This window comes from Ochotona princeps, chromosome 17 (genome assembly GCF_030435755.1).
Source record: "Ochotona princeps isolate mOchPri1 chromosome 17, mOchPri1.hap1, whole genome shotgun sequence".
Taxonomy (NCBI): Eukaryota; Metazoa; Chordata; class Mammalia; order Lagomorpha; family Ochotonidae; genus Ochotona; species Ochotona princeps.
In genome coordinates, this window is record NC_080848.1 from 36351691 (window position 1) to 36368462 (window position 16772).

A 16772-nucleotide genomic window follows, 5' to 3' on the forward strand; every position below is an offset into this window, starting at 1 on the left:
TGATAGTGAGTGGTGTTTCGGGAATGAAGAAGAGGGTTGTGATGGGGAGGAACATGGGGGTATCCTCTGATTATGTATTTTATTGAGTTAGGTAATCATTATGTATTTACTTTATAATTATTTCTTGAATACTCATTTCTAATATACTTTTATAAATATAAGTTACATTGAGTTTTTACATTGTGATAAAATATACATTACATAAAATTTACCATCTTAACCATTTTAAAATATGTAGTTCAGGGGAATTAAGTTTCAATTTTTGTACAGCCATCATGCCTATCATCTCAAGAACTTTTTCTTATTTTTTTAATTAGAAGTCTATTTATTTTCATTGGAAAGGCAGATTTACAGAAAACAAAAAAAAGAGAGAGAGGTCTTCTATCCACTGGTTCACTCCCTAAATGGCCACAATGGCCAAAGTTGAGCCCATCTGAAACTAGGAGCCAGGAGCTTCTTCCAGGTCTCCCACATGAGCTCAGGGTCTCAAGAACTTGGGCTGTCTGCTTCCTCTTTCCAAGACCACAAGCAGGGAGCTGGATGGGAAGTGAAGCAGCTGGGGCAACAATTGACAACCATATGAGATGCCAAGCTTGGAGATGGAGAATTAGCCATTGAGCCATTGTGCTGACCCCCTCCAGAACTCCTCGTAACCTTTGAATTTATTCTAGGAACATCACATTAATGGGATCCTGCAGTACTTGTCTTTTGTAACTGCTTATTTCACTTACTATGCTCTTTTCAAGGATCATTAATGTTGAGCCTGATAACAATTTCCTCTTTAAGCCTGAATAAGGGCCCGGCGGCGTGGCCTAGTGGCTAAAGTCCTCGCCTTGAACGCCCCAGGATCCCATATGGGCGCCGGTTCTAATCCCGGCAGCTCCACTTCCCATCCAGCTCCCTGCTTGTGGCCTGGGAAAGCAGTCGAGGATGGCCCAGTGCATTGGGACCCTGCACCCGCGTGGGAGACCAGGAAGAGGTTCCAGGTTCCCGGCTTCGGATCGGCGCGCACCGGCCCGTTGTGGCTCACTTGGGGAGTGAATCATCGGACGGAAGATCTTCCTCTCTGTCTCTCCTCCTCTGTGTATATCTGGCTGTAATAAAAAATGAATAAATCTTTAAAAAAAAAAGGCTGAATAAGATTCCATGTTATGTGTAATGCCTTTTGTTAACCATTCATTCAACAGTGGATTTTACATTGTTCCCTCAATAGCTGATATATTTTACATTTTTTTCTTTTGAGATTTTATTGGAAAAGCAGATCACATTAACGGAGAACAGGAGAGACAGAAAGATCTTCCCTCTACTGGTTCAATCCCCAAGTGGCTGCAAGTGGCAGGTGTTGAGCCCAGCTGAAGCCAGGAGCTTCTAGATCTTCCTCTCAGGTGCAGGGTCCCAAGGCTATGGGCTCTCCTTTGTTGCTTTCCCAGGCCACAGGCAGGGAGCTGGATGGAAAGTGGAGCAGCAGGGATTAGAAGTGTATCCTAAATGGAATCCTGGCACCTGTGAGGCAAGGATTTAGCCCATATTTTACAATTCTTTCTTTTTTTAAAGATTTATTTTGTTTTTATTACAAAGTCAGATATACAGAGAGGAGGAAAGACAGAGAGGAAGATCCTCCGTCGCATGATTCATCCCCCAAGTGACCGCAGCGGCCAGTGCTGCACCGATCCGAAGCTGGGAACCGGGAACTTCCTCCAGGTCTCCCTTGCAGGTGCAGGGTCTCAAGGCTTTGGGCTGTCCTCGACTGCTTTCCCAGGCCACAGGCAGGAAGCTGGATGGGAAGTGGAGCTGCCGGGATTAGAACCGGCGCCCATATGGGATCCTGGTGCGTTCAAGGCGAGGACCTTAGCCGCTAGGCCATGCCGCCGGGCCCATATTTTACAATTCTTAAAATGGGGTTTGAAGTTAGACAATGGAACATAAAAGGAACAAATGGAGCTTACAAACAAAAAGAATGTGCTCTAGAATAATGAGTGTCAGCACAAAGGTACATTTGGAATGTAAAAGCCTATTTTTAATACCAGATTTTACTGAATCCAAAAAACCAAGAGCAGAACTTGACGTGTTCTGAGGATTTGGATTTCCCATTGCTAAGTTTTAAAGAAAAGTCTCTTGGAGGTACATTTACCCAATTTTGAGAACAAAGACCCCAATTATAGTGTGTCTTGGTAATTATATACGTATCTTTATCATTACATAATTATTTCGTCATTTTCCCATCTATTAAAAAGTGTACATGTAGTTTTTAGAATTCATTTTTTTTTAATTCATTTGTTTGTTTTATTGGTAATGTAGATCAGAGAGGAGTCAGAAAGATTTTCCATCTGCTAGTTCACTCCACAAATGGCCACAGTGGCTAGAGTTGAACTGATATGAAACAAAGAGCCAGGAGCTTCTTCTAGTCTGCCACACTCAGAGTGTTCCAAGGCTTTGAGCCATTCCTCACTGATTTCCCAGGCCACAAGCAGGGAACTGGAAGGGAAATGGTGCAGCCAGGATACAAACGGGTGTCCATATGGGATCCTCATGATGCAAGGCAAGGATTTAGCCACTAGGCTATCTTGCTGGGCCCATAAAAATGCAAGTTAAACATATCTCTTTCCTTCTTGATTTTCTCAAGTGTATTTTTATGTTTGAGAGTTGCCATACATCTGAAATACTTTTATTTTTTAAAGAATTTTTTGTTTTGTTTTAAAATTTTTATTGGAAAGTTAGATTTATAGAAGGAAGGGGAGGCAGAAAAATCTTCTGTCTGCTGGCTCATTCCCCAAGTGGCCATTGAAGCCGATCTGAAACCTGGAGACTGGAGCTTCTTCAGGTCTCCTGTGTGGGTGCAGGGTCCCAAGACTTTGACCTATCCTCAACTGCTTTCCCTGGCTACAAGCAGAGAGCTGGATGGGAAGTGGAGCATCCGGGACACGAACTGGCACCCTATAGGATCCTAGCACATGCAAAGCAAGGACTTTAGATACTAAACTACTGCACTGTGCCCATCTGAAATACTCTGCTGTAATTAATGCCATAATACCAAAGTTCCATTAGGGGAAAAAAAAAAACTGTCTACTTGTTCCAAGCGTATTTTTACTTTCTTCTTCTTTTTTTTTTTTTTTTTTAAGGATTTTTAAACTTATTTGAATGGCTAAATTATGAAGAGGGAGAGACTGACCTTCCATATATTGAATAACTCCCTCAAATGGCTACAGTGGTCAAACCTAGGCACCTGGAGTTGCATCCAGATCTGCCGCATGGATGACAAGGGCCCAAGCTTTTGGATCTTCAGCTGCCTTCCTAGGCACATTAGCAGGGAGCTGGGTAGGAAGCTGAGCACTCAAGACTTGAATTGGCTCTTCTGTATGGGGTGCCTGTGTGGGAAACAGCAGCTTAACGTATTGTGCCATGAAACTCACTCTTCAAACAAATTTTTATTAAAACATTACATGAAGGAATCTGCATTAAGGAAAAAATGCAAGGAAATATAACCCAAATCTCATGAAATTAAGGATGTATTTTCTCCATTTTCTAAATAATCTATAACATAGTTATTTTCATAATTAAATATACTTTAAAATTCATATTTTATATGATTCAAAATTAAAGCAATATAATCTATTCATTTGCACATATTAAATCCTTAAATATCAGGTATTATATTTTTACTGTCTTTATTCATTAATCTTAATAAATTTTTGGAAATTAGGGCCCGGCGGCATGGCCTAGCGGCTAAAGTCCTCGCCTTGAACGCGCCCCGGGATCCCATATGGGCGCCAGTTCTAATCCCGGCAGCTCCACTTCCCATCCAGCTCCCTGCCTGTCACCTGGGAAAGCAGTCGAGGACGGCCCAATGCACTGGGACCCTGCACCCGCTTGGGAGACCCGGAAGAGGTTCCCGGCATCGGATTGGCACGCACCAGCCCATTGCGGCTCACTTGGGGAGTGAATCATCGGATGGAAGATCTTCCTCTGTGTCTCTCCTCTGTGTATATCTGGCTGTAATAAAATGAATAAATCTTAATAAATAAATAAATAAATAAATTTTTGGAAATTAGTTAAATGTATTGGAAATTAGTTAAATGTATCAATTATCAACTGAAAACAAATTTTTACATTATTTTAATCTTGCACTTTGTGTTCTCTAATAACTTATGAGATATAGAAATATTTACCTCTGCGATTTAGTTTTCCCATCTCTAAACATAAGGAATGAGCCAGGTAGTTTTTAAATTTCTTCCCAGTTTAATATTCCATAAGTATATTCTCTGTGCTTTGTTCCTCCACCACCTCCTTTTTCTTTTTACTGTAATAAAATAGAGCAAACCTCAATTCTTCCCTTATCCAAGGCAAATGATAAAATGTGCTATGTTTACCTCATAGGTTGTTATAATGTTCCAACGATATAATTCAGAGAAAGAATTTTGTAGTTCAAAAACTAAACTGTTAATAAGTGGGGAAAAAAAATACAAGGCTGACACCATGGCTTATCAACCTAATATTCCTGCACCTCTGATATCTATTATGGGTACTGGTTAAAGTCTCAGCTATTCCACTTCTGACCCAGCTCCCTGCTTCTGGCCTGGGAAAACAGCAGAGGATGGCCCAAGTCCTTGGGCCTCTGCACCCAGGTGGAACATCCATGGCTTCCACTATCTCACTGGCCCAGCTCTGGCCATAACAGCCTCTGAGTAGTACAGATTAAAATTCTCCCTGTGTATCTCTCTCTCTCTCTCTGACTTTCCCTCTTTCTCTCTGTAATTCTTCCAAGTAAAATAAATAACTCTGTAAAAATATATATTTTATATATAGAAAATATGTAAATATATAATATAATAATAGATAATATATACACAGGCCGCAGTGATACCACCTGCAACACTTGCATCCCATAAGGGCACTGATTAGAATCCTGGTGGCTCCACTTTGGATCCAGCTCCCTGCTAATAACCTGAGAAAACAATGAAAGATGGAAAATGGGCCCAAGTGTTTGGGCACTTGACACCTGAAAGAGCTCCTGGCTGCTGACTTTGGATCAGTGCAGCTCCAACCTTTGAGGCTGCTCGGGGGTGTATCATTGGATGGAGGGTCTTCCTCTGTCTCTCCTCCTCTCTGTATATCTCCCTTCCAATAAAAATACATAAATCTTTAAAAAATTACAACAACAGGAAATTAAGCTGAAAAAAATTTTACCTTATGAGCCATAATGATAAATTTCAACTTTACAGAAAGTATAATCAGAAATAAAGCTACCTGGTTTTATTATAAATGGCAATGGACTTTCTGAGGATAAATAGTTCTAGTTTCAAAATGAGGCAAATCATGGTTAACATCCACTGTTGTGTTACTGCAAGAAAAGAATTGTATGGGCCTGGTGCAGTAGCATAGTGGTTAAAGTCCTCACCTTGCACGCACCAGGATCCCATATGGTCACCGGTTCTAATTCCTGAGAAGACAGCACATGATGACCCAACGGCTTAGGTCACTACGTGGAAAAGCCAGATAGAGTGGTAGAGTTCCTGGCTGCTGACTTTTGCCTGGACTAGTCAGGCTGTTGCAGGCATTTGAAGAGTGAATCAGTGGATTGGACATTCACTGTGATCCTGTCTTTTTAAGATTTTATTTATTTTTGTTGGGAAGGCAAATCTACTGGTTCACTGGACTGTGGAGGATTAGTTACTGAGCCATTATGCCACCTCTATGTATGTCTTGGAAGTCACAGTTAGAGAGAAAGAAACACAGAGAAAGAGATCTTCCATCCACTGCCTCCACAAATGGCTGCATTGTCCAGAGCTGAGCCAGTCTAAAGCTGGGAGCCAGGAGCTTGTTTTGGGTCTCCCACATGGCAGTAGGTGCCCAAAGCTTTGGGCCATCCTCTGCTGCTTCCCCAGGCCATTAGCAAGAAGCTGGATTGGGACTGGAGCACCCTGGAGTAGAACTGGTACCTATATAGGATGTTAGTGTCACAGGTGAAGGATTAGCCTGCAAGTATCTATAAATGTAATTCTAGTATAAAATCTTACTTGCATAGTATTGACATTAGAATTACAATCCTAATAAGAAAATATCCCTGTCCTTGGGAACAGGTTTTATTTTTATTTGAAAGGAAGAATGATTAAACAAAGTGATAGACAAAGAGATTTTTTTCATCCATTGGCTCACTCCTCCAAATGGCTGCAACAGCATAGGCTGTACCAGGTCAAAGCCAGTAGCTAGCAGTTACATGGAAGTTTCCTACATGGAGTCCCCATGTTTGAGGGAGTGAACCAGTGGATGGAAGATCTGTCTCTTTGTATCTCCTTCTCTCTGTAAATCTGCCTTTCCAATAAAAATAAATAAAATCAAATCAAATGCAAAGTGACAGAGAGAAAGATCTTTTATCTGCTGATTCACTCCCCAAGAACTCACAACCATCAGAGCTAGACCAAACCAAAGCCTCCAGCTAGGATTTCCATCCAGGTCTCCCATATGAGTGGCAGAGATTGTCACTTAAGCTATCATCTAGTGCTTCCCAAGGTGTGTGTGAACAGCAGGCTAGAAATGGAGTAGGAGCATGCTCGGTGCAGTAGCCTAGTGGCTAAAGTCCTCATCTTGCATGTGCCAGGATACCATATGGGCACCGGTTCTAATCCCAGCAGCCCCGCTTCCCATCCAGCTCCCTGCTTGTGGCCTGGGAAAGCCATAGAGGATGGCTCAAAGCCTTAGGACCCTGCACCCATGTGGGAGACCCTGAAGAGGCTCCTGACTCCTGGCTTCGGATCAGCTCAGCTCCAGCCACTGTAGATACTTAGGGAGTGAATTAAGGGATGGAAGATCTTCTCTGTCTCTCCTCCTCTCTGTATATCTGATTTTCCAATAAAAATAAAATCTTAAAGAAAACACACACACATAGGAGTCTCTAGCACATGGCCAGACACTATTAATTTCTGGAGATATCTCAGAGAGCAATATAAGTATGTCATTTATTTTTAAAGTTAATTAATTAATTAGAAAGGCAGAGTTACAGAGAGATAGGGAGAGACAGAGAGATCTTCCATCCACTAGTTCACCATAATGGCCACCATGATGAGGAGTGGGTCAGGCCATAGCGAGTGGCCAGGAGCTTCTTCTAGGTCTTCCATGGGCTCCAATTTGTGTCTTGGCTGCTCCACTTCCCATCCAGCTCCCTGCTTGTGGCCTGAGAAGGGAGTGGAGGATGGCTCGAAGCTTTGGGATGCTGGACCCTCATTGGAGACTCAGAAGAAGCTCCTGGCTCCTGGGTTTGGATTGGCTTGGTTCCAGCAGTTGTGACCACTTGGGGAGCGAGCCAGTAGACCGAGGATCTTTCTCTCTGTGTCTCCTTCTCTCTGTAAATCTACCACTGAATAATAATAATAATAATAATAATAATAATAATAATAAAAATCTTTAAAAGAAAAACAAAAAAGGAATCCTGGGTACTGGGCAATTCTCATCTAATAGAAAGTTTCCTAATATTGCACCAGGTAGCAGATAATGGCTCAGGAGCTTGGATCCCTGCTTTCCACACAGAAACTCGAGATGGAATTCCTGGCTTTTGCCTGGCTAGCTCCTGCTATTGTAGGTATTAGGTGAAAGAAACAGATGGAAGACGTGTGTGTTTCTTCTTTTTATGTCACTCTGCCTTTCAGATAAATAAGCAAATCTTTAAAAGCTGTCTGGGGGTGAGCATTGTGGCAAAGCAATAAAGCTGCTGCTTGTACTCTCCCATCCCCTATCCAAGTGTCTTGGTACAACTCCCACCTCTACTCCATTTCTAGCCTGCTGTTCACACACACCTTGGGAAGCACTAGATGATAGCTGCCACTCATATGGGAGACCTGGATGGAAATCCTAGCTGGAGGCTTTGGTTTGGTCTAGCTCTGATGGTTGTGAGTTCTTGGGGAGTGAATCAGCAGATAAAAGATCTTTCTCTCTGTCACTTTGCATTTGATTTGATTTTATTTATTTTTATTGGAAAGGCAGATTTACAGAGAGAAGGAGATACAAAGAGATAGCTTACCTGTACCAGCAAAGTAGAGCTAATATCCACTATTAAAAGGAATTAAAAAGAAATAGCCACTTATGTCCCGGCGGCATGGCCTAGCAGCTAAAGTCCTCACCTTGAATGCCCCAGGATCCCATATGGGCACTGGTTCTAATCCCGGCAGCTCCACTTCCCATCCAGCTCCCTGCTTGTGGCCTGGGAAAGCAGTTGAGGACTGTCCAAAGCCTTGGGACCCTGCACCTGCGTGGGAGACCTGGAAGAGGTTCCAGGTTCCTGGCTTTGGATCAGCACAGCACCGGCTGTTGTGCTCACTTGGGGAGTGAATCATCAGACGAAGATCTTCCTCTCTGTTTCTCCTCCTCTGTATATCTGACTTTGTAATAAAAATAAATAAATCTTAAAAAAAAAAAGAAATAGCCACTTGTTGTCTAAGACTGATAACATAGAGAGCCATTTAGCAACATTATCCAAAAACAGCTGCCATGACATGGATCTTTGTAAAGTTTCTTCTCTCATTCCAAATTCCAACTTAGATAATGATAAGGAATGTGTGATTCTGAAAATTCACAGAGATATCATGAAATCAACTCACAAGATAAAAACAAATAGGAAATTAACATCACAAAGAGGGAAGCATACATTTTGCCTAGCCACCAAGCTAGAAATTACAGGAGCCAGTGAATATCCCACACTTACCAAGTTCTAAAAGTCATCTATTTCCTATCCAAACCACACGTTCCTTATAATCTCCTTCAGGGTTTCCATTAGTGAACTATTATTCACTGGCTAGTTCTCCAGGCCCAATCCTGGGTTCTCTTTTCTTCTTTTTTTTAAAAGATTTATGCATTTTTTATTACAGCCAGATATACACAGAGGAGGAGAGACAGAGAGGAAGAGCTTCCATCCGATGTTTCACTCCCCAAGTGAGCCGCAACGGGCCGGTACGCGCCAATCCGATGCCGGGAACCTGGAACCTCTTCCGGGTCTCCCATGCGGGTGCAGGGTCCCAATGCATTGAGCCGTCCTCGACTGCTTTCCCAGGCCCCAAGCAGGGAGCTGGATGGGAAGTGGAGCTGCCGGGATTAGAACCTGTGCCCATATGGGATCCCGGGGCACGTTCAAGGCGAGGACTTTAGCTGCTAGGCCATGCCGCCGGGGCCCGGGTTCTCTTTTCTGTGTTACTCTGTCTTCCTAGGGCTCACCCATCTCCAAGATTGGAATACTAGTCCTCAGTGTTCACTCCTAACACGTCCGTAGGCCTCTCTTCTAAGCTGCAGATTAGGAGCTGCCTACGTGTCATAGCTTCTTGGTTACAGCACAGGCATTTCAAATTTATCGAGTATAAAATTGAACTCATTTCTTTTTTTTCCCTCCAAATCTCTTTTTCCCTAATTTTCACCATCTGTAATCATACCATCACTGGTGAGCAGCTGAACCCAAAAACCTAGGAATCATACTTAATTTCTCTGTCTTTCTGACACAACCAGTTCATTCACAGTACTGTTATTCATTGTACCTACAAATATATTGGATTTACATCTTTCTACTTTTATTACTTACTAAACTATTGCCAATAGCCACCTAGCAATTTTCTCTACTTCCATCCTTAACTTCCTACTCATTTCCCCACAAAACAGGTGGGATAATTTTAATATATGAATCTAGGGTCAGGTTTTTAGTGCAGTTTTTAAGTTACTGCTTGGGATGTCTTCATCCCATGTCAGAGTGGCTGGCTCCACTCCCAGTCCAGATCCCTGGTATACATTCTTGGAGGCAGCACATGATGGTTCAGATACTTACGTCCTTGTCACCTGTTTGGGAGACCCAGGTGGAATTTCAAGCTCCTGCCTTCAGCCTGGTCCAGCCCCCAAAATTGCAGGCATTTGGGGAGTGAACCAGAGGATGGAGGATCTCTCTCTCTGTCTCTCTCTCTCTCTCTCTCTCTCTCTCATAAAAGTGGAAACAAAAATTTAAATATATAAGATCTAATCATAGCATTCTTCTCCAAATTCATGTCACTGTCACCTACGTCACTACATTATAATCATTTGTTGTGACTTTCAGTTCTCTATGAAAGTCAACAACTTTGAGAATTCTGTTTATTTCACTTATAATGTCTCTCCCTTTGCTCTTTCTATAATAAATTCCTTCTTATCCTAAGGCTTCATATAAATGTTACTCCGAAGAGCCTTTTCTTTTTTTTTTTTCAAAGAGCCTTTTCCTCTCTCCACTTTATAAATAGATCTTTCCATTCCAACTCCTGTCTGCATTTATCATTTATCATGTATGTGTCCTCTACTGCATTGCAAAGTCAGATATACAGAGAGGAGGAGAAACAGAGAGGAAGATTTTCCATCCAATGATTCACACACCAAGTGACCACAATGGCCGATGCTATGCCGATCCGGAGCCAGGAGCCAGGAACTTCCTCCAGGTCTCCCACATGGGTATAGGGTCCCAAGGCTTTGGGCCGTCCTTGACTGCTTTCCCAGGCCACAAGCAGGGAGCTGGATGGGAAGTGGAGCAGCTGGGATTAGAACCGGCGCCCATATGGGATCCTGGGTGTATTAAAGACGAGGACCTTAGCTGCTAGGCCACTGTGCCGGGCCCACAGATGGAATTTCTTCCCCAACCGGTTTTAATCCATGTTTTCTTGAATCTGCCCGTTTAGAACCTTTGGCTACTAAGTGCTGATAGTATTTGACTAATATTCCTTACTGGATCTAAAGCCCCATGAGTATAGAAACCACTAGCTGCCAGTGCAGTGTCTGGTATACATCAAGTTTTTAACTAACTGTTGAGTAGTCAGGGTGCCCTGTTATGTTGGGGTTTGTGGGTTACAAGTGTGATGCATTCAGACAACACTGTACAGAGGAAAGCAACTCTTATTCCACTTACAAAAAAAAGTTGCTATTCTAAGACTCATGGCATACAGAACTCCATATTTATCTCCATCGTGCAGAAACAGCTGCAGTGTCACAGATCTTAGTAAAAATAATATTTTCCCCATGATTAAGAAAATCTTGTAGTCTACATAAATTTCACAAAGAAAGTATAAAAGGGATTGATAGTATAAAGGGGATAGAACCCGGAAAGTTTTGCGATGAAGAATAAGATAGTTTCTTTAAACTTCAGAGATAACTATGGATTTTTTTTTTTTTTTTGGCCACTTTCAAATCATCTCACAAAAATAGACAACATCTGCTGCTTATGCTGGCCAGAAGACAAAAGCTGTTTATGCAAGCATAATTAACCCACCCAGAGGCCCCCATTTCCATGAAGAGGGGAGGCAGATGAATTTTAGATAAACCTAGCATTGATTGTAATTTGACCTAACAGAAAAGAGGGGTCGTGTCTACCACTCTGAAGTCTTACACAACATGGCAATATACAAGGCCAGGTCCTTCTCTGACTGTTGCGTATGTTTTGCATACCCAAATTTCTCAGCAACCAAGTCTCATTTGCTATCTTCAAGCAAACACTCTTTGGGTTAGCTTGAAAGTGCTCAAAGCTATAATAGCATTCAAACAATAACAAAGAAAGTCCTCGAATTTCCTTAGAACCTGTGTTTGAACAGTTCAAGGAATTTCTACTTTTTTCCTAGCGCTTTCCCTGTCACACTATGATGTAAGGAAATCTAAGTGTTAGAGAACCTGAAGTTGAAATAGTTTGTTCAAAGCCACAGTAAAATTACATATCACTATCAGATTCTGTTCTTGCACTTCCCACTGGACTATGTAGCTTCCCAAGGGGTATGAGACCTTCTATGAAAAATTTTAAAACTACATATAATTATGAGTCTTGAAATGTTTCTATCCCTCTTAATATAGAGAGGGATAGACGAAAAATGTTATTTTGCGGTTTTTAAATAAGAAGTCTTTGTGAGGACAGGCTTCTAAATTCTCTCATTCTAAATTCACATAGAAATGTTCAAAGGAATAAAAATAGAGGGGAAATATTCCCTATGCCAGAAACCTTGAGAACTTTCTGGTACTTAGAATGCAGGACCCAACTAGAAGGAGGGATCATCTTAAAACTCTACTTCTCGGGGCCTGGCGCAGTGGCCTAGCAGCTGAAGTCCCCACTTTGAATGCACCAGGATCCCATATGGGCGCCAGCCCCACTTCCCATCCAGCTCCCTGCCTGTAGCCTGGGAAAGCAGTCGAGGATGGGCCAAAGCCTTAGGGCCTTGCACCTGTGTGGGAGACCCGGAAGGGCTCCTGGATCCTGGCTTCAGATCGGCGCAGCACTGGCCATTGTGGTCACTTGGGGAGTGAATCATCGGATGGAACATCTTCCTCTCTGTCTCTCCTTCTCTCTGTACATCTGCCTTTCCAATAAAATAAATAAATCTTTAAAAAAAACCCACTGTCAATCCTCCTTAAGATGGGACAGACAAGTAGAGAATTCTGTCTGCTAAGATAGGCAAATGCAGAAAAATGTCAGATATAAAAAAGATGCTGTCATTCAAAGGATATAGTTCCCTTGTAAAAGTTGGAGAAAAGTAGCTAAAATAGCTGAATCAGAAGCTCCAATCACCAAAAGTATCCATATCCCCTCCTGCGTGATATATCCCCAATTTCTTCATTGTTCTATAAATGAACCAAAAGTTTCATAGAAAAATGGAACTAAAAGCTAAGTTTGGGGTGGGCAGTTGGCCTAGCAATTATAATATCAGTTAAGGGGGAGGCATTTGGCACAGTGGTTAACGTGCCATTTTGAGTGCCCTGTTCTCAAATTGGAGCACCTGGATTCAGGTCCAAGTTTCACTTCCAGTTCTAGCTTCCTGCTCATGCACACTGAGGAGGTGACAGGTGAGGTTCAAGTCCTTCAGTTTTCCTACCCAGAATAAGTTCCCAGGCCCATGACTTAGCCTTTGCATTCTGCACGGAATTGGGAATTAATCAGAAGATGAAAACTCTTTCTGTCTTTTCTCTGTTATCTGAATCTCTTTCACATAAAACAAAAATAAATAAAATAATTATTATAAAAGACACAATGATTAAGACATTAATGTCGGGCCCGGCGGCGTGACCTAGCGGCTAAAGTCCTCGCCTTGAATGCCCCGGGATCCCATATGGGACAAGTTCTAATCCTGGCAGCTCCACTTCCCATCCAGCTCCCTGCTTGTGGCCTGGGAAAGCAGTTGAAGACGGCCCAATGCATTGGGACCCTGCACCCGCGTGGGAGACCCGGAAGAGGTTCCTGGTTCCTGGCTTCGGACTGGCGCGCACTGGCCTGTTGCGGCTCACTTGGGGAGTGAATCATCGGATGGAAGATCTTCCTCTCTGTCTCTCCTCCTCCTCTCTGTATATCCGACTTTGTAATAAAATAAATAAATCTTAAAAAAAAAAAAAAGACATTAATGTCGGGTCAATGCGATGGTCTAGTGGCTAATCCTTGTCTTGCACGCACTGGGATCCCATGTGGGCACTGGTTCATGTCTCAGCTGCTCAGCTTCTCATCTAGTGCCCTGCTTGTGTCCTGGGAGGGCAGTGGAGGATGGGCTGAAGCCGTGGGATCCTGCACCCACATAAGAGACCCACATGAAGCTCCTGGCTCCTGGTTTTGGATCAGCTCAACTCTGGCTATTGCAGCCACTTGGGGAGTGAATCAGCAGATGGATAATCTTTCTCTCTGTCTCTCCTCTCTGTAAACTCTGACTTTGCAATAAAAATAAATAAATCTTTTTAAAAAATTGACATTAATGTCCCGTGCCAAACATGTTACTAAGTCCTTGCCTTGCATGCACTGCAATTACATGTGGGATCCCGTTCGTATCCCAAGTGTTCCACTTCTCATCCAGCTCCCTGCTTGTGGCCTGGGAAAGCAATCTTGCCTTGGGATCCTGCACCTGCCTGGGGGACCTGAAAGAAGCTCCTGGCTCCTGGCTTTGGATCGGTTCAGCTCCAGCTGTTGTGGCCACCTGGGGAGTGAATCAATGAATGGAAGATCTTTCTCACAGTCTCTCATTCTGTCTGTATATCTGACCTTCCAATAAAAGTAAATGAATATTTAAAACAAAAGCTAGTGATAATAAAAAGCCAGTGATGACTCAAGTAATTGGTTTCCTTCCACCACAAGAAAACCTGAATTGAATTCCTGATTCAGCTTTGTACCTGGCTCAACATGGCTGTTTTGAGCATTTTACTTCTTTTAAGATTTATTTATTTTTATTGGAAAGGGAGATTTACAGAGAGAGGAGAGTCTGAAAGATCTTTAGTCTGCTGTTTCACTCTCCAAGTGACTGCAATAGTCAGAACTGAAGGATCTGAAGCCAGGAGCTTCTTCTGGGTCTCCCATGCAAGCGCAGAGTCCCTAGGATTTGGATCATCTTCCACTACTTTTCCAGGCTACAAGCAGGGAGCTGGATGGGAAGTGGAGCAGCTGGGACACGAACCAGTGCCCATATGGGATCACAGCAATTGCAAGGTGAGGATTTATCCACTGAGCCATTGTACCGGGCCCTGTTACAGGCATTTTTGGAGTACAAAGTAGGTCAGGGGAAGTACATTGCGGTGTAGCAGCTAAAGCTACCTCCTGCATGCTGGAATCCCATATGGGCACTGATTAATGTCCCTGCCACTCCACTTCCCATCCAGTTCCCTGCTAATGGCCTGGGAAAAGCAACTGAACATGACCCAAGTGCTTGAATCTCTGCCACCCCTGTGGGAGATCCAGAAGAAGCTCCTGGTTCCTGCTTTCATCCTGGCTCAACCTTGATCATTGTGGCCATTTAGTCAATGGACCAGTAGATGGAAAATGTCTCTGTCTTCTTTCTCTGTAACTCTGATTTTCAAAATACAAGAAATAAAATCATTTTTAAGTAAAAAAGAGTAAAAGGCTTGCTCTTTGTATCTCTCTGCCCTTTCAGTAAATAATATATATTTTTTAATTTATTATTTTTAATTCATTAATTACATTGTATTATGTGACACAGTTTCATAGGTACTTGGATTCTCCCCACCCCTCCGCAAACCCTCCCACCATGGTGGATTCCTCCACCTTGTTGCATAACCACAGTTCAAGTTCAGTTGAGATTCCCCCAAATAATATATTTTTACAAAGTGCAAGTTGGGCCTGGCATGCTAGTCTAGTTGCTAAAGTCTTCACCTTGCAAGCACTGGGATCCCATCTGGGCGCCAGTTTGTTTCTCGATTGCTCCACTTTCCTTCCATCTCCCTGCCTTTGGCCTGGGAAAGCAATGGAGGAAAGCCCAAAGCCTTGGGATCCTGCACCCACATAGGAGACCCAGAGGAAGCTCCTGGCTCCTGGCTGCTGGCTTCTGGCTCCTGACTTCAGATCAGCTCAGTTCTGGCCGTTGTGGCCAGTTGGGGAGTGAATCAGCAGATGGTAGATCTTCCTCTTTGTCTATTCTCCTCTGTGTATATCTGACTTTCCAATAAAAATAAATAAATCCTTAAAAAATTTTTTTCATTTTAATTTGTTTTTGATGTTGTTTACATGGTTAACAGGGATGCACGTGCATGAGGACCACTGATTAGGGTGATAAGGATTGAGGTCTGGGGAAAGGTGGGTGCATCAAGCGCTTCCAATTTTCCTTTTCCTCCCTTTCTCCTGTATTGGAAGAGGGGCTAGGGATGGGAAAGAGGATCTTCCCAGCTGCCAAACTTCATCAGTACCCAGGATGGTATATATCCATTTGAAGTGTTCTTAGAAATCTGATGTGAGGAATGTTCTGAGGGTATCACCTGAGGGGTTTTAACAGTTCTGAGAGTTGGTTTTGCTGCTCCACAGTGAAAAAATCCTTCCAAAATCCATCGGCTGACAGAGTCTACCCTAGTACATTCACTTACCCAGATAATTGCCGCTAAAGATTTGCCAGGAGAATTATTCAATCTATTCTGTTCTCCATCTTCTTACACGACACTCAAAGTTCTCTGCACGTCCAAATGAGCTGGTCATCATGTCCCCTTTATGCACCTGGGCATGCTGTGCACTGCATAGGCGTTAGCAATTCAGGAGGCCCAGTCATGATACATGCATTCCAAGGTGGAATCACACATCCTGTGATTTTCTTTGTGGCTGGAGTTCTGAGTTCAGTGGTCCAGTTGGGTTGTGCCCCCAAGAAGCCTCACCTGGGGTAATCCAGACATAACTTTTGTATGTGTCGGCTAGTACAGAGTGTGGTTTAGCTTGTCACCCATATCAGCCTATGCATACAATGCAATATTAATTTTCTGTTAACTTTTTAAAGTCCTTCATGTTGAGCAATTTAAATTAAAACATTAGGGGCCCAGCGGCGTGGCCTAGCGGCTAAAGTCCTCGCCTTGAACGCCCCAGGATCCCATATGGGCACCAGTTCTAATCCTGGCAGCTCCACTTCCCATCCAGCTCCCTGCTTGTGGCCTGGGAAAGCAGTCAAGGACAGCCCAAAGCCTGGGGACCCTGCACCCGTGTGGGAGACCTGGAAGAGGTTCCTGGTTCCCGGCTTCAGATCGGTGCGCATCGGCCCGTTGGGGCTCACTTGGTGAGTGAAACATCGGACGGAAGATCTTCCTCTCTGTCTCTTCTCCTCTCTGCATATCTGACTTTGTAATGAAAATAAATAAATCTTTAAAAAAAATTAAAACATTAGGACACTCAGAAGGGCGAAGGAAGTAGAAGCATAAGTAGCAATTAAGTAATTTTCCTGGGGCAGACCTTTTGGCCTGTAACAGTGGAATATCTTGCAGGTACCAATTCACGTCCTGGCTGCTCCATTTCCAGTCCAGCTCCCTGCTAATGTACGTGAGAAGGAATGGAAGATGACCCA